The sequence below is a fragment of the Papio anubis genome, chromosome 12 (assembly GCF_008728515.1).
Source record: "Papio anubis isolate 15944 chromosome 12, Panubis1.0, whole genome shotgun sequence".
Lineage (NCBI taxonomy): Eukaryota > Metazoa > Chordata > Mammalia > Primates > Cercopithecidae > Papio > Papio anubis.
In genome coordinates this window covers 95,205,092-95,223,123 of record NC_044987.1, presented here as the reverse complement: position 1 = coordinate 95,223,123, position 18,032 = coordinate 95,205,092, and the positions used below count along the sequence as shown (strand labels likewise).

The following is an 18,032-nucleotide window of genomic DNA, read 5'->3' as shown; positions in this document are numbered from 1 at the left end:
ATAAGGACATAAATCCTGCAAGCCAGGAATAGTGAAGTAGCTGCCCTACCAGAGAGCCTCACCCCTTGGGTTAGGGGTTGGGGTGGAGGAACATGTGTGCACACGTGTGTGTGCATGTGTATTCATGCATGTGCATGCTTGTGCAAGTGTGTCGTGTTCACAACGCTTGTGTATGTGCAGAAATACAAATATGAAACTTGGAAACACTGCCATGGGAATGAAAACCCATGAAAGTCTGCCTTCTATATGAACGGGAGGTACCTGAACATGTGCACAAGCAAACACACACACATACAGATGTTTACATATCAAGTTCTCCTTGTGCACGAGATTCATTTGCCCTGTTCCCAATCCAAGCAGATTTAGATGCTTTTTTTTTTTCTTTAAATACTTTAAGTTCTAGGGTACATGTGCACAACGTGCAGCTTTGTTACATATGTATACATGTGCCATGTTGGTGTGCTGCACCCATTAACTCGTCATTTACATTAGGTATATCTCCTAATGCTATCCTTCCCTCCTCCCCCAACCCCATGACAGGCCCTGGTGTGTGATGTTCCCCATCCTGTGTCCAAGTGTTCTCATTGTTCAGTTCCCACCTATGAGTGAGAACATGCGGTGTTTGGTTTTCTGTCCTTGTGAAAGTTTGCTGAGAATGACGGTTTCCAGCTTCACCCATGTCCCTACAAAGGACATGGACTCATCCTTTTTTATGGCTGCATAGTATTCCATGGTGTATATGTGCCACATTTTCTTAATCCAGTATATCATTGATGGACATTTGGGTTGTTCAAGTCTTTGCTATTGTGAATGGTGCCACAATAAGCATACGTGTGCATGTGTCTTTATAGCAGCATGATTTATAATCCTTTGGGATGCTTTTTATTTTTCTTTGTGTTTCTGTTGAAATGTTCTCAAGCACCTCGGAAGTAGCAACCACTTACTCTTCTTGCAATAGTAATACAACTTGTCAGTTACTTATTTCCTAGCCAGACAATGTGTTCAACCCTTTATATGCATTACCTTGTTGACATTTCCCAGGACCTTATGAAATAGATGTCATATCCAACTTTCAGATAAGAAAATTGAGACTCTGAGAGGTGAAGTCATGTACCCAGGTCTCACTGTTCATAATTGGCTGTGGACACATCTGAACCCATATCTAACCCCAAATATAGGCTCATTCTGACACATTCACGAATGCAACAAATGTTTATTGAGCATCTATTATAGGTCAGGCACTGTTCTAATTGCTGGAGATGAGGCAGTAAATGAAATAGATGAAAATCTCTGACCTCATACATGTGGCCAACAAGCATGTGAAAAAAAGCTCAGTATCAATGATCATTAGAGAAATGCAAATTATAACCACAATGACATACTACCTCACACCAGTCAGAATAGCTATTATTAAAAAGTAAAAAAATAACATGCTGGCGAGGTTGTGGGGAAAAAGGAACGCTTATACACTGTTGGTGGGAGTGTAAATTAGTTCAGCTATTGTGGAAGACATTGTGGCGATTCCTCAAAGAGCTAAAAGCAGAGCTACCATTCAACCCAGCAATCCCATTAGTGGGTATATACCCAAAGGAATATAAATTATTCTACTATAGAGACACATGCATGCGTATGTTCATGCAGCACGATTCACAGTATCGAATACATGGAATCAACCTAAATACCCATCAATGATAGACTGGATAAAGAAAAATAACAAAAATGTGGTACATACACACACCATGGAATACTATGCAGCCGTAAAAAAGAATGAGATCATGTCCTTTGCAGGGACATGGGTGGAGCTGGAAGCCATTATCTTCAGCTAACTAATACAGGAACAGAAACCCAAATACCTCATGTTCTCACTTATAAGTAGGAGCTGAATGATAAGAACACATGGACACACGGGGGTAACAACACACACTGGGGCCTTTTAGAGGGCGGAGGGTTGGAGGAGGGAGAGGATCAAGACAAACAACTAATGGATACTAGGCTTAATACCTGGGTGATTAAATAATCTGTACAACAAGTCCCCATGACATAAGTTTACCTATGTAACAAACCTGCATTTGTACCCCTGAACTTAAAAAAAATGCCTGCCTTCGTGAAGCTTACATTATATAAGGGGAAACAGATCAAACAATTTAAACAGTAAAACATATCAAGTGTAAATAATAAGGCTAAGTAGGGAAAAGCAGAGCAAGGAAGAAAAGCAGCAATTTGAAGTGACTTTGGATGTAGTGACCAGAGAGAGTTTCATGGAAAAGGTGACATTAAGGGAGCATGCCACAGAGTTATCTAGGAGAAAAGTATTCCAAGCAGAGGAAACAGCCAGTTCAGAGGTCCTGAGCGGGAGTGGTGCTAGCGGTGTTCAAAGAATATTGAGGAAACCAGCATAGCTAGATCAAAGGCCATACGGGGGAAAGTAGTGAATATCATATACTTCCTTTAGTGATGAAATTAAAACGTGTATAACCAATGCTATACATACACTGATGTCTTACCTCTGACAAAGCACATTCACCATACTTTATATTCCTGGCATCTTTCTCTAAAGTCTATAGAGATTGGAGGCTAGGTTTTGTGCCTAGGGAAGGAGGGAGAGAACCTTTAGATTTCTACTGATGTCCACTTGCACTGAAGAAACGTGCATGGTTAGTAGGGGGAGGGCTGCACCAGCGGGAGATGAGAAAACGTTAACCCTATCATTACAATGATGTTGCCCTCAAGCAACTTAGCAGCCAGCCCAGGAGCAGCCCTGAAGGCTCCTGCAAAATTATACCCCTGCAGCCCTGCCTTTCCCCTCTTTGTTGGAGCTAAAAGGGAAACTGTTTAATTCTTAGGACCACATATTTAGCTAACCTGCTCTGGCCTGAGTGATATTTTATGAGGAATTAAGCTCATGGCTGATCATCTTTCACACTGAGGCGGTGGTTAATGTATCCTGGGGAGACCTCACTGTTGAGCCAGCCTCTCTGTTATTGTCAGGGCTTGGGCCTGGGCCTGGGCCTGGGCCTGGGCTAGAGAAATGGCCCCTGTCTTGCCTTGGTTCCAGACGCAAGCCGAGTCTGGGGTTTTGGAGATCTTAAGGAAAGCAGGGCCAACCCAAAGGAAATCAGACACAGAGAACAAAACAAATTGAATTTTTGGAGGAAATTGCTTTTTGCCTCCCATGCCTCCTTCCCTTTTATTTAATTTTTGGGATTCTGTGTGAGTTAGTTACAAACAGTCAACTCAGTATTTTCTACCTATTAATAAATATTAAATATTAAAGAATCCAATTCTGGATGGCTGGTGGATCTGGGTGGGCACAGTGCCAGCTGCTGCCGTGCCTCAGCTTCTTTTCTGGGGCTTCTTCTCCTACACTGACTGATGGTGCCTTTTGACTCCCATCTCCCTGGTCATAGGGAATTGGTCTGTCACCTAAGGACAGCCAATCCATACATTGATCACCAACACATGAAGTGGTGCTGGGCACAAGTTGGGTCTAACTGGGACAAGGGTAACTATCTGAGCCATTCAGATCCCCTCATAGACCCCAAAATGTGGGGACTTATGTGCTTGGTGGCATGAGTTAAAACTAAAGGCACAAAGAGAGGCAGAGACAGGGAGCAGCTGAAGGCTGATGAGAGGTAAACAGGTAACTGGCCACAAGAATGTGCTGGGAATGGGTTTGGCAACTCACACCTGCAATCTCAGCACTTTGGGAGGCCGAGGCAGGAGGGTCGCTCAAGCCCAGGAGTTCAAGACCAGCCTGGGCAATGTAGGGAGAACCCGTCTCTACAAAAAATAAGGGCAAAGTCTGAGTCCTGTCCTCTCACTCTCCTCCCCAGATGGGATGAGTTTCACCACTCGCTCCACCTTCTCCACCAACTGCCAGTCCCTGGGCTCTGTCCAGGTGCCAAGCTATGGCACCCGGCCAGTCAGCAGGGTGGCCAGCGTCTATGCCGGTGCTCTATGCAGGCGCTGGGGGCTCTGGTTCCCGGATCTCTGTGTCCCACTCCACCAGCTTCCAGGGTGGCATGGGGTCCGGGGGCCTGGCTGCGGGGATGGTTGAGGGTCTGGCAGGAATGGGAGGCATGCAGAACAAGAAGGAGACCATGCAAAGCCTGAACGACCGCCTGGCCTCCTACCTGGACAGTGAGGAGCCTGGAGACTGAGAACGGAAACTGGAGAGCAAAATCCGGGAGCACCTGGAGAAGAAGGAACCCCAGATCAGAGACTGGAGCCATTACTTCAAGATCATCGAGGACCTAAGGGCTCAGATCTTTGCAAATACTGTGGCCAATGCCCATATCATTCTGCAGATCGACAATGCCCGTCTTACTGCTGATGACTTTACAGTCAGGTATCAGACAGAGCTGACCATGCGCCAGTCTGTGGAGAGTGACATCCATAAACTCCACAAAGTCATTGATGACACCAATGTCACTCAGCCGCAAGTGGAGGCAGATTGAGGCTCTCAAGGAGGAGCTGCTTTTCATGAAGAAGAACCATGAAGAGGAAGTAAAAGGCCTGCAAGCCCAGATTGCCAGCTCTGGGTTGACTGTGGAGGTAGAAGCCCCCAAATCTCAGGACCTTGCCAAGATCATGGCAGACATTGTGGCCCAATATGATGAGCTGGCTCGGAAGAACCTACGGGAGCTAGACAAGTAGTACTCTCAGCAGATTGAGGAGAGCACCACAGTGGTCACCACACAGTCCACCGAGGTTGGAGCTGCTGAGATGACACTCACGGAGCTGAGACGTACGGTCCAGTCCTTGGAGATCGACCTGGATTCAATGAGAAATCTGAAGGCCAGATTGGAGAACAGCCTGAGGGAGGTGGAGGCCTGCTACACCCTGCAGATGGAGCAGCTCAACGGGATCGTGCTGCACCTGAAGTCAGAGCTGGCACAGACCCGGGCAGAGGGACAGCGCCAGGCCCAGGAGTACGAGGCCCTGTCGAACATCAAGGTCAAGCTGGAGGTTGAAATCTCCACCTACTGCAGCGAGGGCTTCAATCTTGGTGATGCTCTGGACGTCAGCAACTCCATGCAAACCATCTGGAAGACCACCCCCCACTGGATAGTGGATGGCAAAGTGGTGTCTGAGACCAATGACACCAAAGTTCTGAGCCTTAAGCCAGGAGAAGCAGGGTACTCTTTGGGGAGCAGGAGGCCAATAAAAAGTTCAGAGGTCAGGCTGGGTGCAATGGCTCACACCTGTAATCCCAGCACTCTGGGAGGCCGAGGTGGGCAGATCACCTCAGGTCAGCAGCCTGGCCAACATGGTGAAACCCCGTTTCTATGAAAACACGAAAATTAACTGGGCATGATGGCAGGTGCCTGTAATCCTAGCTACTTGGGAGGCTGGGGCAGAAGAATTGCTTGAACGCGGGAGGCAGAGATTGCAGTGAGCCGAATTCATGCCATTGCACTCCAGGCTGGGTGATAGAGCGAGACTCTGTCTCAAAAAGAAAAAAAAGTTCAGAGGTCAAAATAAATAAATAAATAAAATAAAATAAGACAAAATAGCCAGGCACAGTGGCACAAACCTGTAGTCCCAGCTACTCAGGAGGCTGAGGTAGGAGGATCGCTTGAGCCTTGGAGGTTGAGGCTACAGTGAGCTGAGATTGCCCCATGGCACTTCAGCCTGGGTGACAGAGACCCTGTCTCAAAAAATTAAAAAATGTGCTGGATCCCAGAGGACCTCTCTCTTCCCTCCACTGTTCTTTCTCTCCTTTTCTCCCCAGTTCTTTTTTGCCATCGTTTTCTCTTCCCACCTCCAAGTCTGCTTCTCAATGTATGACTTCATACATTTCAGAGGCAAAAGAAGAAGAGTGGGAGGGAGGCCTGGTCCCAAACTATGTAAGCTGTAGGCTTACATCACCCTAGTGGGAAATTCCAGTGGAAGAAAAGAGTTTCTCTTTCCTGGAGTCCATATATAAAATCCCGGGAAAACCCCTAATTGGTCAGTGTGGGTCACATGCCATCCTTCTCTTGGCAAGTTACTATGGCCAGGGGGATGGGTTATTTGATTATCTGGCTTAGGTCACATGTCAAGACCAGTGGCCAGGCAGGCAGCCCCCATGAATCAAATGAAATGGAGGAGTAACTCATTCCAGTAGTTACTGCTACCAGAGGGAGAGGTTAAGAGCAGTGATGGCCATATGAGACCTACGCATCAGCCGTCGACATATAGTAATCCACCCTGTTCTAGGCACGATGGGAAAGGAAGTACAGACACAGATCCTCCCCATGTTGGAAAAAATGGCAAACTCCACGGAGAGTTGCAAACTTATTTTGTAAGTATCAGCACTTACAAAGCAGCCCATCTCCACTGGAAAACTGGACTTCCTCATATTGTCTAATCCTTTTCTAAGCTCCAAGCCCCCTGCCCCTCTGATTCACAAGGGCTTCACTCAGGGCAGCATGGGGAACCTTTGGAAGGTAGGTTAGGCCCACTTCCCTGGCACCCTTGGGCATATTCTTAGGCTGTAGATCATATGACAATTCAAGAAACGGAGGTGGGGTGGGGTGGAGATGAACGAGTGCAGAGCAATCACTGTCCTCACCTGAAGACAGCCAGGAAAGGTCAGGTGACCCAGAGGACTCTAGGTCAATAACAGATTGGCTGCCAGGATAATCTTACCTGGCTTGGGGGTAGAGTATGAGGAAATACTTCAAATAATACAGGCTTCAGAGAAAACAAAACAAAACAAACAAAACAAAAAATAAACACAGGATCTTTTGCAAAGAGTAGTGAAGAGGAGGTCCTTTAACCTGGACAACCTGATTGGTGCAGCTCACCAACTGTTGGTCCAACTCCTAGAAAGAAGGAATGAGCCGAGGATGGGAGGGGCATGGTTTCCACCTTCAGGAGCAGGTGAGAAGGAAGGCAGGAGGGATATGTGGCATGGAAAATAGTTTGGTAAGTTCCACCCCTGGAATCAGAATTGAAAAGAACTTATAGATACCTTCATAGGGGCTGTCAGGAACTAAGGCCTAGCATCAAAAGACAGAGGGAGAGAAAGATTATAAGGAAGAAGATGAGGCTCTGTACTGAATAGATTAATTGTAGAATAATAGATGTCCCTTTCACTCAGTGAGGGCCTCTGGACTGGGTGACACTCAGTAGCAGGCAACTGTAACTGGATATGATTATGAGGAAGGACCACATCATCCAAGGCCAGGATGGGCCATGGGCAGGTCCTCCACCTATCCTGCTGGTGTACTGTACAATCTGGCGGGCTCCATTCCTATTTTGATCTATGTCTATGGTGCTTCCTTCAGTGGTGCGGTGCAGAACCTGACTGACCATAGCAGTAAAGCATTTCCTTGATGTCTCAATGGCTAGATGGTTACAGCACAGCTAATGACTCATGCAACAACAAATGTGTCTGAAAACCAACCAGGAACAGTACTGAGCCCCGGGGATCAGGCAAGGTGCTGTGGTTCTTGGGAGAGACAGTCACGGGGGGCTGTGTTCATATAATTGTCCAAGTTGTAGGGACAGAGAGAAGGGAGTATTTCATTCTGTCTGGAGAGAGTGGTCAGAGAAGACTTCAGCAAGAAGGTGATACTTGAGCTAAGGCTGAAAGATGAAGAGTTAACCAGACAGATCAAAAGCGGTGAGAGGGTCCATTTCTGGAAGAAGAAATAACACAAACAAAGGCAAAGAACTGCTGGTTCATGTCCTGCCTAACAGGAAAGCCAGTTTAGATATTTGAGTTTGCAGTGGCATAGAATGTAGAGTTTAGCAGGCATGTGGGAACTTGGATTTGGAAGGGCTTTAAGTGTTTTGCTAAGAGGTTAGATCTCCATTCTGGAGGTATATGGAGGGGCAAGAATTGAGGTCTTGTGTAATTCATGGAACCTCCATCTTGCTATGTGTCTGCTTACGGAAAGGTCTGCTATGGTCTGAATATGTTCCCCCAGAATTTATATGTTGAAGCTTAATTACCAATGTGATAGTATTAGGAGATGCAGGCTTTAAGAGATGATTAAGTCATGAAGACAGAGCCTTCATGAATAAGATTAGTCACTTAGGTAAAGAGGTTGAAGGGAGTTCCCAGGTCCCTTCTACCATGTGAGGATGCAGCAAGAGGCATCATCTATGAAGTATCTATAAGCCTTCACCAGACACCAGATCTGCTAGTGCCTGGTTCATGGACTTCCCAGCCTCCAGAACTGTGAGCAATACATTTCTATTATTCACAAATTACCTAGTGTAAGGTATTTTGTTACAGCAACCTGAATGGACTAGGATGGGGCCTATGTTTACTAGGTCCTTTATTGCCTGAACGAATGCCTCCTGGGCAGGCAGATACTGTGACAGAGTGAAGTTGACAGGTGTTAGAGCCAATGTGCATCCACAGGGACTCTGGGGGACTGAAGCATGTGTGTCCTGTTTGAAGGGACAGTCATTACTCAGCTCTAGTTAATTGTTGCCATGAAGAAATGTGGTCTCAGTTTTGCCAGCTCCCTTAATTTTTCGAGAGAAGCCAGAAATCAAGGTTTTAGGTAAAATTTTCTCTGCTTTAAATGAAAGCAACTAATTCAAATGTTTTCAAAACATCATGCAGGCCAAACAAAATTCAAGCATAAGCAGGATTTAGCTAGCCACCTGGTTCTCCTACCTTCCCATTCATCACCTACCCACCCATCCAACCATCCATTCACCTACCCATATACATATCCATCCATTTGTCCATTCATCCATGCACACTCCTTCCATCCAGATACACAACCATACATCCACCCACTAATCTATCCATGCACCTATCCATTCATCCATCTCTCCATCTACCCACTTTCCAACCATACACCCCCCACCTACACTTATATACACATCTATCCATCCATCCATCCATCTATCCATCCATCCATCCATCCATCCTATCTATCTACCCATAAACATACACAGCCATACATCCACCCCACTAATCTTTCTACCCACATATCGTTTCGTCCATCCATCCATCTATCCATCCATCCATCCATCCATCCATCCATCTGTCCATCCGTCCGTCCGTCCATCCATCCATTCCTCTTCTACTGTTAAAGTACACTCCCTCTGAAACCTTTACAAGATGGAAATATTCATTTTGTTCCATTTTCTCCACCTGCCCTTGGTCTTAGAAGTCCTGTTTCCCTCCAAATTCAGGCAAATTATGTTTGTAAAGTAGTGCAAATACGAGTGACGTTGTGCCTACCTCTCTTTACAGGGAATTTTTTGCTTTCTCTTTGTGTCCTTGCTGTGCGGCCTGAAGTAGGAGTGTATTTTTTCTCCCCTTGGATTTGAGCCTTCATAAGTGTTCCAGAACAAAATTAAACCAAATAGAGAATTAGATTCTCCTCCCTTTTCTTGGAAATATCTTGCCACTGGGCCAGGCTCCCTGGGAATTAAATAACTCTTCAAAAGGAGATCAGAAATAGATTTCTCAGTGGGGTTTCTAGATGTCAGTAAATGGATTTATGGAAAATGGGTTAGGTTTGGCAAATTTTAAATTGTGATTGGGTGAATGTGCAATGTGTCTCTGTAAATAACCCCTTTTCACTTTCTCCTTCTCTATATCGAGTTGGAACTCTTCCTCCTTAATATCCGGCTTCCATTGTCCTTCCTTACTTTACCTAAATGCTTTACCTAAATATCTCCTCCAGCCTGAGGTTAGAGGATTGGAAAGGGAGAAGGTCAGATAACTAATACTTACTGTGCTAAATTCCTGATCTATGTGATAGCATTTATAGTTCTGATTTCCATGGCAGATATCCTAGCATGATCTAAGTAGGAGGGCATTACTAGATATACATGCTTTGAGCTTCAATTTTTTCATCTGTCAAATGGAACAAAGCTTCCATATCTCCTTTCCCAACCAAATGAAAATATCTTCAAAGGGTCTGCCAAGGTGCCTGACAACACCACCATGACTAGTCCCCCCTCAAGGAATTAAAACTTTGCTAAAATGTATATGCTCTCTGGGAGCTCATCCCACTGTCAAATCAGCTTTTATTATTATTCAAATGTATTTGTGAGATTAGGAGGCCCAGAGAGTAGGGAACACAGGGAGGGTAGGTCTTGATGGATTTTGATGGAGCCACGGGGAGGTCTGCATAGACGCTGGTGGGAAGGAACATGAGAGAGAAGCATGAGCCTGTGGCGCCTTGGGGACAGTTTGAAGGCTGTCTGGGGAAGGAATGAAAAAGAAGCAGTGGATACCTTTCCTCTCACCTCTAGACCATTCATCTGGTCTGCTACTTTTTCAGCTGAATACCTCCCCATCGTGAGGAAATGGTGCATCAGAACAGGATGGTGTCATAAATTGAGCAGTTCTTATCATCCATACCCTCAGTCTTCCTTTCTATCAAATGGACAGAATTGCTGTGAGAAATTCAGCAAGATAAATTAAGGTAATGTTGGTGCAAGGGCCTGACTTCACCTCCAAGGGGCTGCTTCTGTCTGAGCTCAGTCAATCTGCGGTTGGGCCTCTCCTGATAGGCCAGAGAGAGAGAGGTCTTTACAGCTGGGATCAGGTGTGAGGGTAGAACAGGTGACCCGCCAGTCCTTAATCACCTGCTGATTTGCAAGGGGAGAGGTAAATACAGTCGTCCCTCAGTATTCACAGGGGATTGGTTCTAGGCCTCCCCGCAGATAAAAAAAATCCAAGAATTCTCAAGTCCCTTATATAAAATGGTGTAGTATTTGCATATGACCTAGGCACATCCTTTTGTATACCTTCAATCATCTCTAGATTATTTATGATACCTCATACAATGTAAACGCTACATAAATCGTTGTTATACTATATTGTTTTTTATTTGGACTATTTTTGTTGCATTGTTGTTATTTGGTGCTTTGTATATCTTCCATCTGTGATTGGTGGATGTGGAACCCAGCGAAGCAGAAGGCCCGCTGTACAACAGCAGTGGCAGCTCTTGATGCTTATTTTGTGCCAAGCGTTTTACAGATGTTATTTCATGTAACACTTTCCATAATCCCCGAAGTAGGAATTCTTTCAATTCCCATTTTATAACTGAGGAAGTAGAGGCATGGTGGGAGGGTGAAATAATTTCCCCAAAGCCCCAGTGAGTGGGATAGTTAGGATGGAGTAGTGGTAACAGAGACCATATGGTCTGCAAAGCCTGAAATATTTACCATCTGGCCCTTGACAGAAAAAGCGTCCTGACTGCTGCTACAGCAGAACGAGCTACTACCAAGGCAGAAGACAGAGGGGGCAAGGGGATGAATACCCTGGCTGCTCCGTCCTCACACTCCGGCCTCTACTTCTGTTACTGCCTCCCACTAGCTGACCCAGGAACCCAGGGAATCTCTCCTGGCTGTGCCCACAACCCCCTCATTTCATTGCTTCCTTGTTTGGGGCCTTTCTGATGAGATGGGAGTTTCTGGAAGACTTGGGGCTTCATAGTTTTTTTGTTTGTTTGTTTTTAAGATGAAGTCTCGCTCTGTCACCCAGGCTGGAGTGCAAGTGGCGTGATCTTGACTCACTGCAACCTCCACCTCCTGGGTTCAAGGGATTCTCCTGCCTCAGCCTCCTGAGTAGCCGGGATTACACATGCCCACCACCATGCCCAGCTAATTTTTGTATTTTTAGGAGAGATGGGGTTTTACCCTGTTGACTAGGCTGGTCTTGAACTCCTGACCTCAGATGATCCACACACTTCCACCTCCCAAAGTGTTGGGATTACAGGCGTGAGCCACGGTGGTCAGCCTTCATAGTATTTCAGAGTCAGGGCAGCTGGGTGTGGTGGCTCACGCCTGTAATCCCAGCACTTTGGGAGGCTGAGGCGGGTAGATCATGAGGTTAGGAGTTCGAGACCAGCCTGGCCAATGTGGTGAAACCCCGTTTCTACTAAAAATACAAAAAAAAAACAAAAACAAAAACAAAAAACTGGCCAGACGTGGTGGCACGCGCTTGTAGTCCCAGCTACTCAGGAAGGCAGGAGAATCACTTGAACCAAGGAGGCAGAGGTTGCAGTGAGCTGAGACTATGCCACTGCACTCCAGCCTGGGCAATAGAGGGAGACTCCACCTTGGGAGGCGGAGGGGGGGGAAGGGCAGCTCAGAGATAAAGATTCAAATCCTGACTAATCTTTCTAGTCCTGAGTTTCCCTGACTTGACAATAGGACTGATGTGAGGCCTGAGGGAGAGGATCTGGTAAGGCCTAAGGAGAGCCCTTGGAGAACAGAAAGGCCTTTTCCAAACGTGCTGGCCCTTCTGCCTTGGAGGGGCCTCCTCAGGGGACCTCCCTGACCCTCTCTCCCCCAACCTGGCTTCGCTTTTCTTCATATTACTCATCCCTGCTTCGTGCTACATATGTGTTGTATGTACACATATCTATGTATAACAGACATGTATTTTGTATGTAGACATGCACACAGGTATACAGTACTTGCATGTGCATGTGTATACATACATGCCGTGTGTATTAGTTTCTTGCCTTCCTCCCACACTGTTGTCTTATTCATCACCCTATCCCCAATGCCTAAAATACCCACCGGCTCAAATCAGGCACTTGATAACGGCCGGTTGAATGAATGATTGAAACAATGTCTGTTACTTTTAACAATTTCTTCTGCATCCTTCTTACTATCCAGCCAGCAGAGTACTTTCCCCTCCAGATTGTTCTGGATGAATGAAGGCATTTTTGATACCAATTTATTAGCATATCTAGGATTGGGATCCCTAAATAAGGTGGGGGCCCACAATCTCATCTAAATAAATGGGTTCTCCCCATCCCTGTGCCCTGTGGCTCTGCTGTCACCCTGAGTTTGCTTTCCCTTCCCATGAGCTCGCCCTCCTCATTTCCTACCCGGTGGCCTCAGGTGGCAGGTGAATGGGGCAGACATCTGTGCTGCTGGCCAGCACCAAAGGCAGGGGATATGTGTGCAATTTCCTGAGCAGCACAGGAGGAGAGCAAAGAAAGAGGAAGGAGGAGTGCTGAGGCCGGCTGGCAGCCTCCTGGCTTCATTTCCTGGGGACTCCAGCAGCCAGCAGAGAAGGAGTGAAATGGGATTGAGCAAGGTTCCCAGGCCCTCTGGCTTGTGAGTGTTGTGGGTGAGAACTGAGGACTGACTCTGAGGTTGGGTGGGTGGCAGAAACATCTCTTTATCTTTTGATGAAGCTTGCCTTAGCTTTTGTGGTTCCCAGGACTTTACCCGAGAACATGTTTGCGTCTAAAATCCTCGAGAGCCTGTTTCAGCCCTTGAAGCTCGGCCTCCTTTTTCTAGCTAGTGTGGGGCTGCCAGGCTAACACCGGTATAGGCACTCTCAAAATTCCCCACACTTCTCTTGGGGGTGCAGAGAGAATGTCATTCCTTTATTTGTTTATAATTACTTTGAGTTTCCGCACAGGACCTGGCTGCTGGATTAAACACTTTTAGTCCAATCCTGTAAACCTAATTCGATACAGGTTTTTAGAAGTCATGGTTAGCCTCTTTAAGTAAAACAAAAAATAAAATCCCAGTCCCTCATATTTTCCCTCCTGCCCCTCCATGAGATGGTGCCCGGGTGTGTGGAGAAGGACTGTGGCCTGCATGTGTGGTGGCAGAGGGAGGTGGTGGCCTTCGGATCCTTGCTGGCTAGCTGTAGAGTCGCTGGTCTGGGCTGCTCCTTGCCCTGGGCCTGCTGAGGTGGAGTGGTCCAAGCCGGCCCCCAGGTGGGGGCCACTGAAGCCTGTGACTGGCGTCCCATGTGGTCTGGTCCCTCTCTTGGCTAGATCAGGTCCTGGACATGTTCCCTACCCAAGCTCCCTCTTGGTTCTCACCTGTGAGCACCTGTTGTCTTCTCCATCTTAGTCCCTGGCTGGGGCACTCTCCAGGGACAAGAGGCAGCTCATATCAAGTTTATCTTCTAAATCAGTCCTTTCCTTTAATTATCATTATTATTTGAGACAGACAAGGTCTTACTCTGTTGCCCAGGCTGGAGTACAGTGGTACGATCTTGGCTCACTGCAACCTCTGTCTCCTGGGTTCAAGCAATTCTCATGCCTCAGCCTCCTGAGTAGCTGGGATTACAGGCATAGCCACCACACCCGGATAATTTTTTGTATTTTTAGTAGAGATGGGGTTTTGCCATGTTGGCCAGGCTGGTCTCGAACTCCTGGCTTCAAGTGATCTGCCCGCCTCGGCCTCCCAAAGTGCTGGGATTACAGGTATTAGCCACCGTGCCTGGCCTCATTATGATTCTTTTATGGGCAATTTCAAGCTTAGAATTTCGAATATAAAATATCAGACAGTGTCCAAACCAGAAAGAGAGGAAACACTCAAAAGGCATTTACCCAAGGAGAACTGAATGAAGGGACCAAAGAAGGCATCATCAGGGTTAACGGAACCAAAAAGGGAAAGTGTGACATCCAAGGATTAGCAATAGTGGGAAGCTATCACCACCTCTGCTGAAGGGGCAGAGACCGGGGAGAAATGAACACATGGAAAAAGGCCTAATCACCAGAAGCAGGGGCTGGTGAACTACGGCCCAGGGGTCTGCCCCCTGTTTTATAGATCAAGTTTTACTGGAAGACAGCTATATCCATTCGTTTACATATTATCTATAGCTGCTTTGTGCTACAACGGCAGATCTGAGCACAGACTGTGTTACCCACAAAGCCGAAAATATTTGCTGTCTTACGCTTTGCCAGAAAAAGTTTGCTGATCACTGCTGTTATGGCCAGTGTAACCCCCAAAATCCATACATTGAAGTCCTAATGCCAGTACCTCAGAATGTGACTGTAATTGAAGATTGGGTCTTTAAAGAAGTAATTAAATTACAATGAAGCCATTAAGGTGAGCCCTAATCAAATATTACTGGTGTCCAGCTTTTTTATTTTTCTTGTTTTTGTTTTTTTGAGACAAGGTCTTGGTCTGTTGCCCAGGCTGGAGTGCAGTGGCGCGATCTCAGCTCACTACAGCCATGACCTCCCAGGCTCAACAAATCCTCCCATTGGCCGGGCGCCTGTAATTCCAGCACTTTGGGAGGCCCAGGCGGGCGGATCTCAAGGTCAGCAGATCGAGACCACGGTGAAACCCCGTCTCTACTAAAAATACAAAAAATTAGCCAGGTGCGGTGGCGGGCACCTGTAGTCCCAGCTACTTGGGAGGCTGAGGCAGGAGAATGGCGCGAACCCAGGAGGCGGAGCTTGCAGTGAGCCGAGATCGGGCCACTGCACTCCAGCCTGGGTGACAGTGTGAGACTCCATCTCAAAAAAAAAAAAAAAAAAGAAAAAGAAAAATCCTCCCACCTCAGCCTCCTGGGTAGCTGGGACTGCAGGTGTGTGCCACCATGCCTGGCTAATTTTGTTTATTTGTTTATTTTTTTGGTAGAGATGGGGTTTCACCATGTTGCCCAGGGATGTCTCGAACCCCTGGGCTCAAGCAATCCGTCTGCCTAAGCCTCTCAAAGTACTGGGGTTATAGGCATGAACCACTAGTGTCCTAATAAGAAGAGATTAGGGCACAGACATGCACAAAGGGAGGACCATGTGAAAATGCAGAGAGAAGATGGCATGTGCAAATCAATGAGAGAGGCCTTAGAAGATACCAACCCTGCTCATGCCTGTATCTTGGATTTCTAGTCTCCAGAATTGTGAGAAATAAATTTACGTTGTTTAAGCCACACTGTGCTACTTTGTTATGGCAGCCCCAGTAAACTAATATAACTGCTATAGTGGAACAAAGCTACTATCAGACCACAGGAAGGCAGAGAGGGCACGTGGAAGATAATTCCCTGACTGTTCCTTCTCCCACTCCTGATCTACTTCTGGTGACCACTATTAGCTCAACTCACCAGAAACCAGCCAACAAAGTTGTCTGGGTGTTTCCATCAATAAAGGTGGCTTCCCAGGCCTCAGAGCAAGACACAGACGGGCAGAGAATGGACCCGGGGGTAAAAGTGGAAGAACTAGGGCATACACGAGAAAGTAGGGAGAAGGGTACCCATCACCCGACTCCAACAATTACCAATATTTTTCCATTCTTGTTTCATCGCTCTCTGATTTTTTTTTCTGGAGTATTTTAAGGCAAATCCCAGAAACCATATTGTTTCACCCCAAAAATAGTTTAATGTGCATCTATAATAAATAAGAACTGTTAAAAATGACAATAACGCCAATACCCAATAAAATTAACAGAAATTCCCTAAAAACGTCTCATACTAGTCTATTCTCAAATGTCCCCATTGCTTCAAAAATATCTTTTAACAGTTGGTCTGTTATAATCAGGAGCTAAACAAAGTTCATGCATCACATTCATGTGTTGACAAAACGGAGGCATTTGTCCCTCTGAAGAATTTCTCACATTCTGGATTTGGCTGTTGGCATCACTGAGTTGTTGTTGAACTTGTTCCTCTGTCTCCTGAATTTCCTGCAAACTGACAGTTAGATTTTGGCTTGATTAGATTCATGGGCGGTGTCTTCTCTTGGATCACTTTGCAGAAACAGACTATCTGCTTCTCCCACTTTCTGCAATGTTGAGAATGATCTGTGGGTTCAGAAATGTTAGCTTCCTCTTGCCATTATCAAGTTCTCCATTAAACTTTTATCTAATGGGGTTAGTTTTTATTGATGATCATTGCCTGGTCCATTATCTCATTCAGGTTTGCAAAATGCTGATTTTCCAAGTCTATCATTCCTTCTGCATTTGTTAGGTAGAATTTTTCTACAGAGAAGAATTTTCTCTTATCAACTATTTGTAACCCTGAAATAATTATTACAGAAAAGACATAATACCTATACACGTCTTTTTCTTTATCATCTTTCAGAATACTCAGTCAGTGAACTAGCTGCCAATGATTTTTTTTCTTAGTATTATTAAGAACTCATAATTTAAACATATATTTAAGGTGTTTAAATCCATTGCAGTCAGTATTTCCTTTGATGCCAAATTGTGACATCTTTGGCCAGTGGGAGCCCCTTCAGATTAGCTTTTGTGTCCTTTTGACTTGACACCATTAATATTTCATCATTTCCTTGCTATCAGGTGCAATAAGATGGCCCAAGCTCTTTTTGTGCAGTTCTTTCTCCAGAGCAGTCATCAGCCCTGTGTCTTAGTCCCGGCTCACTAGAAAACAGGCTGAGGCAAAAGTGTAAGTGCCAGTTTACTGGGAAGAGTGCAATCCCAGGGAAGCAGGGAGGTTTAAAAGAAATGGGAAGTGAGGCAGAGGGGAGGATGAAGTACAAAGGGAGATGTTCCCGGGTGGCCACAGCTTCCTAATAAGCAGCCAATTGCTCGGATGCTCACAGCCTCTTGACACAGGAGGCGTGGAAAGACTGCATCTCAGCACAGTCTGCCATGTGGCATCCCACGTGCTGTTGTCTCCTCTGCATCCCTGAGGTGTATTTCTTTGCTCCTATCGTGGCTACAGGGGAAGCCAGCATCTCCACGTGGCCTGTGCAGCCAGCGTGTTGTCAAGGTGGCTCTCTTGGCACTCACTGTTGTGTGCAGGGATGCCTCAGTGTGTGCTGGTGGCAGTGACTGGGCACAGCTTTATAACCAAGACAATAGTGTGAGTGATGCTTAGGGTTGCACTGACCAGGAAGCAAGGCACATGGCCAAGGCCCATTGGTACAGGGTGACGAAGTGGACCTGGAGGACTACATGAATGGGTACATCCACCCCTACTGCCTCTTAGGCTTTTAGACATCCTCAGATCCTTTTGCAGTATTCAGATCTCATGTGGGAAAAATCACCCATACCTCTTTCTTTAGAGGGGAGGTACAAACCTAGTTCTTCCAGATGATGGCCAGTTGCAGTCTCCTCAAGAGATCTAAAAGTGTTTAGCAAACAAAGCCACAGTCCCCACTGCTGCTGCTGGTCCAATGGCCAAAATCTATATTCATCATCTCACTCCTACACTGCTCATTTTGTTCTGCAACTTCCAATTAAGTGGAATCGTTACTAGGTACCTAGGTGAAAGTGTTCCCACCTAAGTGCCAAGACCTCTAATCCAACAGAATCTAGGCTGGCGGGAATAAGAAGCTAAAATTCTGCATGTCTTCACTGGGAGTGTTAGTGAGGAGGACAACTGTACTTTCAGCACT

The 18,032-nt window shown here is 46.1% G+C and overlaps 1 protein-coding gene and 1 pseudogene across 2 annotated transcripts in view; one reads left to right on the top strand and one right to left on the bottom strand.

Annotated features, from left to right (window-relative positions):
* Positions 1-18,032, bottom strand: part of TRIM44 (tripartite motif containing 44) — a 190,262-nt gene that overhangs the window by 7,601 nt on the left and 164,629 nt on the right. The window lies entirely within an intron of this gene.
* Positions 3,759-5,790, top strand: LOC101010064 (annotated as a pseudogene).